This window comes from Melozone crissalis, unplaced genomic scaffold (assembly GCF_028551555.1).
Source record: "Melozone crissalis strain CALT ecotype California unplaced genomic scaffold, PUWL_Pcris_2 ptg000004l_1, whole genome shotgun sequence".
NCBI lineage: Eukaryota > Metazoa > Chordata > Aves > Passeriformes > Passerellidae > Melozone > Melozone crissalis.
In genome coordinates this window covers 6,532,598-6,545,148 of record NW_026535782.1, presented here as the reverse complement: position 1 = coordinate 6,545,148, position 12,551 = coordinate 6,532,598, and the positions used below count along the sequence as shown (strand labels likewise).

The 12,551-nt window shown below is 37.2% G+C and overlaps 1 protein-coding gene across 1 annotated transcript in view; it reads left to right on the top strand.

Moving 5' to 3' along the window:
• COG5 (component of oligomeric golgi complex 5) overlaps positions 1 to 12,551 on the top strand; it is a 180,071-nt gene that overhangs the window by 91,479 nt on the left and 76,041 nt on the right. The window lies entirely within an intron of this gene.

Genomic DNA, 12,551 nt, shown 5'->3' with positions numbered 1-12,551 from the left:
GAACTAACTGTGCAAAAGCAGTACTCAGTAGCAAAGCTTTTACTGGGCTGTGCTTAACCATGCTGTGTTAACAGCTGTTTTAAGTTGATTCAGCTACTGATGATTTCTGTGTAAACCTTTCCCTCCAGAATTCTGCCAAAACATAATACTTTGACACAAATTGAAAATACTCTGGCTGCTGTTTGCTTAATATTTGGCTAGATCTAACTTCAGAGAAATACACTTTTAGGCCACCTTTGAGATTGTTTCTTCCTGGCCAAAAAAAAAAACCCAGTTGTGCATTGGAGAAGAATATTACTTATGATCTGCTGCAGGAAGGGTATCCTGAGTTTGAGAACTGATTTAACTATTGGTCTATCACATACCTGCATGTGGTATGAGGATGTGGAAAGCAGAAATGTGGAAATGCCCCTTTTCTCAAAATCTGCAAGAGAAGATTTGTGAAATACATAGTTTCAGATGGATACATACATGAAGGCTAAAAAGATCCACTAAAACCATAGTACTCTTTCTCACATTTTGGACCTTCCCACCTGTTACTCACTACTGCTGTAGATTTTCTCAGGAAGAATGTTTTTTACATGGCCTTCAGAAGCATTTCATAGTATAGTCTCTTTGGAATTCAGTCCCTGTTGAAGAAATGTTGGTAAGTAACGAAGACTGTAGAAATAAAAGTAATCTTGAATTTTCACTTACCTTTAATTTTCACTGGAATAATTAGGAGTTGTTTTGTATGTGTTAGTTTAGTATTAGTAATAATAAACTTGAGGAGAGAGACGGCCAAGAAGGTAAAAATAACTAAAGATAGAGTTGAATATATTCTATGGTTATAGTGAATAGCTCTAGAAAGCTTTTCAGTGGAAAAAAAGGCGAATTTTTATTTCCAAGGAATAAAGCACATAGCTTTAATTTAGTATTTAATGTAGCATTTAATTTTGTGGTGAGTATTTGTTATTTGTGTTAATCCAGCCCTGTAACAAGCATCAATGTGTCATCAGAATTACTACATAAATTAGAATTATTTCAATTATTTTTGTTTTGTTTTGCCCTTTTTCTATCAAGCCAAAGAGAGAGTAAGGCATTCTTTTTACCTTTTCTCCATCTGTGCCTCATCTCTTTCAGTTTGGCTTTTAGGATGCTGTTGTTTGCTTCCTCCTTCCCAGCAGTTCACTAGAAGATTCAGGACTGAAGCCAATTCATTTGCTTTCCTACTTTATTACCAAAAATGGCAAAATTTTGCCAATGTTGTCATTTTCCCATCTCAATAATAGATAATAAAGTTGCACATGGGAGTTCTTGCATATCTTTAATTTTTTTGAGTGTGGGTGGAATACTATTTCAGGGTCTTACTCTGAAATGCTAAAACATGAAAGACTGTATTACGGTTTTTTTTCCATGATAACCAATATTTTTAGCTTTTTTCTGATTCATCTGAATCTGAGATAAGATATCAAAGGCACAGATACAATGCTTTAAAAACCTTGGGAAGACAAGTGTTTCAGCCATTTGCTTCGTAAAGAAGAGGGGACAACCCTCCCTAAACTTTTGGAAATGTGTGGTTTTTATTTTGCATTTTACCAGAGGACAAAGTCTCTTGACATCAGCTGTAATTGAGTTTGATAGGAACTAGTGTGGAAGACAAAATCTGTTGAATTTAAATGCCTCGTTGGACAGGATGTTTTGGTTTCATTGCATTTTTAAATGCTGTATAGCTTTATTAAAAAATGCTTGGACAAAAATTTTTTAAAAGACTAGTGAAGAGCAAAAACCTCTTCAAAACCTTTTATAATATCTAGGGCCAGACACAGACATTGTGAGGAATTACTAACATTACTTAACTGGAAGTAGTAAACTCTGGCACACCTTACTGCTGATGTTTAGGGATCTGTAGTCTGCTCCAACTCTGCAATGAAATCATATGGCTCACACCATTCCTCCCTTAGTTTAAGGTTGTCTCTATTCTTATTAGTGAAAACATAGGTGGCCATCAAACAGTTTTGCTTAAGAAAGACTCTGAATTGTGAGTTACTGTAGATGTTAAGGTGAAAGGGGAGTATGGTATACATGACTCAAGAATCAGTATGAGTACATACAGATAATCTCTTATGTAAGTAAGGTTGTATAATCTTTAAGAGCTGATGAACATTTTGATAGAGGAGATGCAATTTGATTGAAAGAACTAAGAGCACCCAAAAAGATTAGCTGACTTATCCATGAATGTATCTGTTAGGTGATTGTTTTTTTAAGGGAGAAAATGTACTCCTGAAAAATGCAATTTTTATGTTTCAACAGATAACAAAGCAATTTTTCCCTATTATAGTCAATGTTACAAAGTGTAGATGCATGTGGGACAATACCTGTGTGCAGGTAAGGTACAGACATGCAATGGCAGGATTTTCAGGATTATCAGCTGGAGGAGGTGCTGGTTTCTCAGCAGCAGCTGCTGATTTTCTGACCAAGCTATCACTCTGAAAAAAAGAGCTCATGCTTCCTGCATGAGATTATTTGCCCAATTTTAATTTATTACTGTGGGCATTATTGAATTCTTTTACATCTTCTTTGTGCAAATCATCTTCCTTAGAGTGATCAAGATTAATTAAGGAAGTCAGTGATGAAAAACTGGAAACTGGGGTTATTACAATGATTAACAGCAATATATGATATTAGATGATGGGTGACAGAAGTCCAAAACTAAAAATATTAATGAAACAACTATTGAAGTGTTCCTTTATCACTAAGCAGTCATGTTACTGGGCAGTGTCAGCAATTACAAGTTAGGCTAATAGGGAGTACGTACAGCACCTGTAATTTTGGAACACATCTTGAAGGGTAAAATAATCTTTCAAATACTTGTCTTGGCATTCCCAGTCATGTTGCTGTATTAATATTTTATAGTTCTGAAAGCAAATGTCTTTCTGAGGTAACAAATCTTTTGGCTTCCAAATGTATTGATTGAATTTAAGTTTTCCTTCTAACATCACTGTTAAAATACATTAGATACTATTTAAAAATGGTAATGTGTCACAGCAATATGTAATACTAGAAGAAGACTTGTACCAACTGGCAGTTAAAGATTTAACCATTGTTTCTAGAACTTCTCAGCTACCACCTTTAGTCCTTAAAAGGCAAATTTTAGAGGCTGTCTAGTTTGGATTTCAAAAAAGGAATTGGATGCTGAAGGAATGTCTGTAGCTTACTCTCTCCTGGAGAGGGAAGTACTTTTCTGGTAATTTCATGCAGTGTTCAAAAGAGAACGTTCTCCTTCTACAGAATATTTTGCCTTAACATAGTTCTTCAGGTTACATTTTAAGCAGCTGCTATCTGTGCTTAGGGTGATGTGCTGTAGTGGCAATCAACGTTTAGTCTGTGAGCCACATGTGGGGAAGTGGCCCAGACTGGTGTGTGCCTCTGAGAGCTCCCTGTGTGCCAGGCTGTGTGGCAGGTGCCTTCCATGATGCTCCCCCAATACATTCCTGTGCACCGGCTTAAAATTGTTTTATGTATGAGCACAGCCCACATTCACCCACTTTCTTGGTGTCCCAGCCCTTCTGATAACCACACATGTGCCGAGTCAGCCTCATGACCAGCACAGGCTTCTCAAGAGTGAGTTCTGTCAGATCAGCTTAGCTTCCTTCTGTTAAAGGCTCTTTGGTTTAGAGGCTGGAACTGTGAAAGGCGGGGTCTGATATTTTATCTGCAAGAGTTCTTCACCTGAGGCATTTTCAAATTCAAACTGAAGAGGGATAATCTGGACTTAATAATAGTAAGGATAATTGTGGAGGGATAGAATGTAAGAAAATAGTGCAGAAGGCAGTCTCACACCTGAGGAGCTGCAGCTGTACTGATCACCAAAGATTAGGAGCAGGCCTGCCCTTAATAGGCCACAGCTGTGTCCAATAAGAAGAAGAGTGCTACAAAAGAGTGCCTTAGCTGGATGAGGAGAGAATTGGAGCCTGTTGGTTGTGCTGTGAGGAGTTGACCATGAGAAATTACTGAGAAGGTATGGAACTTTTGCAATAAGATGACAACAGATAATCTTAAACTGTTGCAAGATCAATGCAGAAGAGTTTGGAAAACTGTACACGGTGTTGCTTCTCTTCCAGTATTGTTGTCACAGGCTCCCAGCTCGGTAATAATTAGCATTGACTCCATGATTCACAGAAGGCTGATGAATACTTTATTATCCTATACTTATCAAGAAACCCACTGCTTTTATAGATGGTTTTGATACTGGTGGACCTAATTGTTCCTCCAGTCCAAACACCATCCCCATTGGCCAATTAAGAAACCACCCTTTGGCAAACAGATTTCCATAACACATTCCACATGTTCACAACCACAGGTGCAGCAAGTGAAGATAAGAACTGTTTATCATTCTCTTCTCTGATCTTCTCACAGCCTTTCCCAGAAAGGCCTGGTAAAGTTATGTGTTGCTCTCTGTGGCCAGGGAGCTGCTGCCACACAATATGGAAGAATTGTATCCAGTGAAGTTCTGCAGGGATTTGCCCCAGGGCTAGCGCTACTCAGTGCTTGCATTAATGCTCTGGATGATGGAATACAGAATATACTTATTAAATTTGCAGGCTGCACTTGTCTAAGAAGGATTAAGAGGTCTTGTAAGGACAGAATTAGAATGATCTTGTGAAATTGATTTGGAAAAATAGGATGCTATTAAAAAGGAAAAGTATAAGATACTGCATGAAGAGAAGGAACAAGGGAAGAAAAGCATGGCTCTATAGCAGAAACAGTTGTATGAGTAGGAGACCTGCAGAGGGATATTTTGATGTTATAGTGGATTACAAGCTGAATGTCATCCATGTCAAGGAGATACAAAGGAGAAAAATATTGCACTGGGAGGTGTAAGCAAAAGTGTACCTGGAGTAATTTCTTAGCTCTACTCAGTAGAGTTGACCTTTATACTCTACTCAGCCCTGGGGGTTCTAGCAGTGAATTCAACATGCTAAGAAGGATGTGGACTAACCTGAGAGGTGGTCAAGTGAGGAGCAATGAAAGCTGGACCTATGAATAAGAGTTTGGATAAATTTCTGCTAGGTGGTTTGTATTTTCATTTGTTGATAACTGTTGTTGTATAGAAGGAAAGTAAACTTGAACTCCTAAAGATCTTTTCAATCTGTATGGTAGATTTCGACATGGTGTCCTGGAACTGACACCAGAACTGACCATCCAGCACCCTGACTGCAGTGGGTGCTCGCATAAGAGCTCAGCTGAGGGCCAGCTCCCCAGCAAGTGCCACATCTCTGACACACACAGCACCACTTGTGAGTGTTTACTGTAGTCTTTTTACAGGGTAGGGAATGTGGCCTGTGGCCCTTCTTTGCACCTGCATGAATGCAAGTGACCTCCCCAGCTAGAGGAGTTGGGCATCCCTGCCTTTGCTTTGTGATTTACAGTTGACAAGACACATTTTTAATGGATTTCAGATTTCACTAATGGAAAATATTTGCTGCTGTAAACAAAGTGAATCACCTTGTTGATAATTCAATACTGTATTTCACACACTGATAAGTTTGTAAATCCATTGGCACACTACTTGATAGGTTGAAGGGCATTCAATACCAGCAGTTTCCTCTCTCATGTATATAGACCAGCAGCATGCTTTGCAAGTGACAAAAAAAAAGAAGAAGGAATCTTTGTGGTTCATCAGAATTCCTAAAATCCGAATGATGACAGTTTTAGGTAACTCTTACCTGGAGTCCTTTTACCTGCAAGGATATCAGTGGCTGGTTTTAATAAGCAAACCCCAAGAAAGATAAATAACATTTGTTATTGTTAAAGAGAATACAAAGAAACTTTAAAAAATAACTAACAAATAATAAAATAATAAAAATTGTTGAAGAAAAAAAAATCAGCTTTCAAGTTAGGAAAGCACAAATAGTGAAATAACTGCTTGTTGGACAGGTGAAATGGGTATTACGTTTGTTAAATAGAACAGGGGGGAATTTATGCTCTTGGAAACAAGGAATGGTGTCTGAGAAAAGGATGCTCCAATGATGAGTGCTGTCAAGATCCGAGTTTGAATAGTATTTTGTCCCAAGTAAAAGTGTATGCTTTAATAATACTAGATCTTCAGAAATACATATAAATGTGTGTGCTTAAACTATTTGTTGGTATTTACTAAAATTTTAAAATTAGAGCATGAGGTTGAAATGGAGTGCACATGTTTGTGGTCTGCTGGGACTCTCTATGTCTCAGAAATGCTCTACACACAACGTCAGAAATAATCACAGGAATTCTGTTGGCCTTATGAGGGGTAATGTTCTTCTAAGATACTGCAAATAATTTGAAAGGATCCAGTCAGGAATTTCTCTGAAAATATTTGTGCTGTGCTCACTGCACCCACTCAATTGCTTAATATAAGATTGCGTTGAGAAGCTTGTGTGCAGATGTAGAGATAATAGTCATGTAAAGAAATGGTGGAGTATGGCTCACATCTTAGGAATTTAAATGCACAGTATGGATAGATAGTATTTGTGTACAGTAGTTAGCACATGTATCCTAGTAGGCTTTGAGTTTCTTTCTATATTGTTTCTTGAAAATGAGTTATACTGGAGGTAAGTGAAGATGGACACAGGACTTGTGTAGGTTAAGTGGAGCTGCAGAAGTTAAGCAGTAAGGCAGAATATAAATTTATATATGAAAACCCAGTGCACTGCAGAACTTAGCAATTTCCATAACACTGGATCATACTATATTAATAAACTGAAAGGGACAGTAAACAATTTCCTTCAGTTGTCTGTCCCCCACATCTCTGCCTTCTATCAGCTGTACCTTTTCTCCACTGGAGATAGTGTCATTATATTCAAATTGGAATTGTGTGGTTTTCATCTTAACTTGTTTAGCATGTGGCAGCATTATTAAAAATGTTATACAACATACTAGTGATCCTAGTATGAACCTGTCTGAATACAGACAAAGTACAGTATTGCATACTGAGGATCTGTTTCTGGGAATTTATGAGAATGTCAATGAAAAAAAAATAACTTAGTGAATTTCAGTCATTAGACATTTTGGCAACAGTCCATTATTTAAATGGCATTTCTTTATTTAGGATGTCTGTTTGACCAGAGAATGAAGACAACTTTTTTATATTTAGCTTGATAACTGGAGGTACTAAATTATGTATGTATAACGTAAAAGCTAAAATAATAATTTAATTTTCTCAAAAAGGGTGTATCTAACATCACATGAAACTTACCCAATGTCTACGGAGACCTTGTACATAGTTCTATGTAAGATTCAATGTGTTTACTTTTTGTCAGTCCATGAGGCTTAATTTATTGGTACATGGCTAAGAAAATACAATTTTTAGCTGACATGCTCAGCTGTCATCTTTTGTTTAAGTCCGTTGCAAGCTGTTACAAATATCTGCATGTTTTTTAATGGGCCAGTTAATTCAGAGAAAGTACTAAATTGTAACATTTAATCAGATTAATTCTTGGTATTAATGTTAAATCAATAAGCATATCTTCTGATAATGTATGTTGCTCATGTTTCCCGTAGAAGGAAACCAGCTTCCAAGGTTTAGAAAGTTTTTGGCATCTTCCAGACATTCCCTGTGTCAAGTTTCAGATTTACTACACATTGTTTCCAGGTGTGCATAGAAAAATTGGAGCTGCTGTTCTCTTGTATTCTGTATTTTATGTTTTGAGTTCAGGGACTAGTGTGTTCAGTAAAAGTTTACCTGAATTTGGTCTGTCTCTCTACTATAGATGATTCCGTAATCATGTTACCAGAATTCCTTACTGTTGCTCTTACCCCTCCAGCAGCTTTGTGACAGAGGTGAAGTACCAGCATCAGTGTTCTGCAGGTGAAGAACAGAAGCCAAGAGAGTGAGGGGTCATGCACAGATTGGTGATGTGGCAGACTCCAAGGTCTTGCTGTGGTGGTGGGGAGTGTGGTGATAGCTGCAGGAGTGAGGTTCACAAAACCTCTTCAGTCTCCTGGGTGAGCTAAGTGAGCTGAATTAAGCACTTGGTGAATTAAGCACTGAAAGTTTGAGATTTGCAGCAGAGATTTGATATACTGATATGCAGTCAGTGCATCAAAACTTCACCTCAGCACACATTTACAGCTCTTCTAGGGCTGGTTTTGCTGGAATTCACCTGCCACTACCTTTCCTGAGCATAAGTACTTGGGGCTTCCTTGTAGGCATGGATGACTTGTTTCTTTAACTGCACAAGTGATGGAAACAATGAAAGTTCTGGAGAAGAAGTGTTAAAACACTGCAGGAAGTTGGAAGGAAGGCCAGGGTCATCCTTAGCCTGCAGGGCTTTGCCTTGCTCTCATCTGGGAGACAGTGACCTGTCCTTGAGCACCAGGCAGGGCTGGGGTGGTCACACACTGCTGTGACTTAGGACTAAGGCATGGCACTGGGTGCTCTTTTACATATTTATCATTTACTGCTGCAGACAAGAAATTCATTTGTTCTTGGGGTTGGATCTACATAATAAAGAAGGTGTAGACCCAGGGGATATGATACTCGTGGGGCAAAGGGAGGAATAATTCTAGTCCAGAGCGGATGGTTTATTTGGGAAGTTCTGCTCTTGGCTCATTTTGTGAATTTAGGCCTCAGTGACTTGCTGAAAATCGTGTCTTACACGGCTGAGTTTGAACTCTAGTAAATAGATTTTTTTGTCTCTCTATAACTTAAAACCAGGCTCAAGTCATTGCAAGAACTATTTCACAGACTGTTCCTTAACTGTGCTGCTATTACTTCTTACCCAGAAATTCACATGGTTGAAACTGATGTTAAAATTAAGCTTTCCCATTCTCTGGTGATTTAAACCTGCAAAGGGAGAAGAGACAGCAAACAGCATCTTTTAGTGTATCATTTCCTTTCTGCTGCTGCTCTGGCTGTGATGCAGAGGCAGTTTAGTTAGGCATTCCCCCCGTCCATGCCTTTTTTTCTTCTTCTTTTTTTTTAATCTCCCCTTCTTTTGCTACTCGAAGTTATTTTTTAAAATAGAAATATAGGGGGCAGATGCAGTGATTGCTGCAAGAAGGTACTATGGAAACCTGTCACGACAACAGTTTCAAATGAAAGTGAATCTTTAGCTGCTGAAGAAGTCCATGTATTTGTCAGACTCCAGTGTCTCCTCTGCAGTCAGAGTTGAAGAGGAAGGAAGTGAATAGAGCAGTGTTGAGGGGAAAATAGATATTCTTGCTTTTCACTTGGGGAAAATGCATTTCTGGGCTCAGCCTTGCAATTAGATATCCTGCAATGAACTTCTAATCTGGATCCTAAAATTTCTCAGTTATGTAATGTATTATAATGCTGTGGTAGCAATATTGTCCTTTATGGTTAGTGAGATATGTTTGCTATAAAATCTAGCTTGTAAGTGTTTCCAGATGTTCCTGTTTGTTTTTGTGGGTTTTTTTAAGAAGACATCGGCAGATGAATTATTCACAAAGCTCAAAAGAAGGTGTTGCAGAGAGCAATAGCTAAATAAATATATCTTTAGCATACATTTCAGTTGTGGATGTTGGTGCATATTTTTCAGATGGAAAATCAAAGCATGATGTGAATGTATTAGATCCCAAGTCACTTGATATTTGTTCTCTGTGCCCTTGCTAAAGAACACACCATCAAGTAAGTTTTGTTGTTATTAGCATAGCTTGCAGAAGATAAAAAATGACACAAATCTGGTACCGCTAGTAATATTACAACTGATAGATTCATTTCGGTCTGTTTCAGCACTATGCTGATGCATAATAGTGTACATACATCTATATACCTATATGAAGATTAATGTTTCTGGGTTAAAATAAATATTTGGAATCCCTGTGATTAGTCATTTAAATATGGCACTTCTGGGGATATTCCAAAAATGTGAGTTGAAATACTGAAGTATTTAGTCTTTCTGTGGTCACTGAAGTTCCTGGACATATTTTATAATTTTTGGTGGTCATGTTTGCTGCTGCTAGAAGTATTGGAAAGCAATATCTAACAAACAGAGAATACATAAGGAAGACCTCTCTCTTTTTTTTTTTTTTTTAATTTAAAAATACTGCTGTTCTAAAAGGATTATAAAGGGAGGAAAAGACTTTTTGGTGGAGAAGTCACTCTGAACTAGTAAATTAATATTTCATCATGTGTTAATTTAGAAAAACTGGATTTTTTTTAAATTGACAAAGGTTTTATTTTCACATTTTGTCTTAAACTTTTTGCTGCAGTTATGAAGCCTTGACAATAATAGACATGGTGGTAGTCTCTTTTGTCCTGTGAGATCCTGATCTTTCAGATTTTGATGAGCCTGTGCACATTTATTAAAAGATATATACTGAATTAGAAACAGATTATGGGATTGTGCAGACTTTGTCTGCTCTGTGATGTAGAGAGCTTTATATCACTTTGCCATTGTGCATTTGCCCTATATAGAGGTAATTTAGGAAGCCTAATGCAATTGATGTCCAACTGTGACACGGTATTTGTATAAAAGTAAAACTCTTCACTGCTCCTAGCCGTTCTAAATGGTTAATCAAAGTGGATTGACAGATTATGTGTCTGGGGTTTTTTGTCTTTCTTTTTTTTTCTGTGTAGGTGTTTGTGACTCATAAATGCAGAATTAGACCGAAAATCTGTGACTGGATAATGGAGTATTTGCAAGTACTTTATTGCATGTTTCAGTGCAGCACAACAAATAGCCTTCACTTTCCAGTGTTTATTTGTAAGGATTTATTATTGTGTGGCCCTACTAATCTCATAATTTCTGCTTCTGTTTTTCTGATCGTGCAAGAAAGTGGTTTATAAATAGTTTCTATAAATGGGTATTCCTGAAAGTGCATCTGATCTGAACAATATTTTTATATAACTGTCTTTTATGGTAAAGTAATAGGTGAAAATTGAGAAGTCATTAATGTTTTATATCCCTTCACTCTGCTATGAATCACCACTTAGCTGTTTGCCAAAAACTTTGCATTCTGTTTAGTGACAATTTTAAGTGAGGATCAGCTGGATAATTTTTAAATTCACTTCTGGTCCTTTTCTTTGGAAAGTCATATAAATTAATTTGACCTGTTACCAACTGAACATGAAAACTTATTCTTCTATTGTAGATGATGCTTTAAATACATATTAACTTAGACTTAGATGATGCTTTTTGAAGAATTCGGATGACATTACTGTTCCAAATATTTTAGGTCTTAATAAATTCTAAGGAATTACGAGCTATGCAGTGTGTGTGTGAGTGGGGAAAAAAAAGTCAGAATACCTTAGAAAGCTATTAAAAATGTTTTTGATCTCCCCATTGAGACTAGTTATTTTGAAATATGAAACACTTAGGTTGATTTCATACCAATTAGTGAATGTCATTTGTGATCACTAAAAAATTACTCCTCATAGAATATCCGTCATGAAAATACAGGAATGTTTAATAATATTGAATTCAGCTTTCTTTGCAGACAGAAATTATTTTAAATTAGAGGCTGTTGCATAGTCTGTTTCTGTGTTCTGGTTGTTCATCTGTTTAGGTGTTTTCCCTGGACTGGAAAACTGTCAACCATTATGTGTTGGACAACTGTCCACAATGAGAAACTGCAACTGCACTAAGGATAGATAGTACTTACAAGGGCAAGAATGTATCTGATTCTGATACTTTTAAGGTAATTAATGCAAATATGATGATTGATTAATCTATTTATATGCACAGAGGCCTGGGTCACTGCTATGAACTGCTCAGCTGTGAAAAGCTTTGTGAATAAACTGTACTGTAGGGGTGGAATGAAGGAGACTGGGAACACCACATGTCGGTACGGAAACTGGAAACTAAGATTAGGTCTTGAGGGTAACTCCACAGAGAAAGATATGAATGGAAATAGCTGTTCTGAGAACAAGACTGCAGAAGGGCTAGAGGATGGAGTGGGATATGGATATGGGAGAGCAGTGAAATAAGGAAGTGGTGCAGATGCAGAAAGGTAGGCTAAGATTAGGTCTTGTTGAAAACAGTTGAGGTAAGACTGGAACAGGAACCATGAAGGTTTTTCTTTATCAGACATTGCAGTGTTTTAATCACATGGGTCTAATCTTTATAGAATGAGGTTAAATAAAGTTGTCTTCCAATGTCCTAGTCCATGTAAGTATTTTATTACCATGAATTAATTGATTAAAATAGTTCTGATTTGCTTTAGATACTGAGAGGTGAACAGCATGTATGAAATTCTGGTAAATTCCAGGGATGCGGCTGAGCAGAGACTGACGTGGGCTTTGGCTGGATCTCTGTATAATACATCCCAGCCTTTTAAATTTTTACTTTGTGTATCTGTGTCTCTTCAAAACTAAAGCTACACTGAGGTTCTTTCTCTCCAGATAAGATAGTATGTTATTGTTAAACGCCTCTCCCAGACTGTAATTCTATTTGTGGTTTGTACTGTTGACTGTTGATTTTTAACAGGTTCTGCAGTAATGCAATTAGGGGATCCAAGGAGAACATACAAAGCATTAATAAGCCACATCTGCATAGAGCAGAGTGAAAAATATGATCGACTAGCCATGATACTCATCTAAATAAGATAATATAATTCATTTTGCCTCT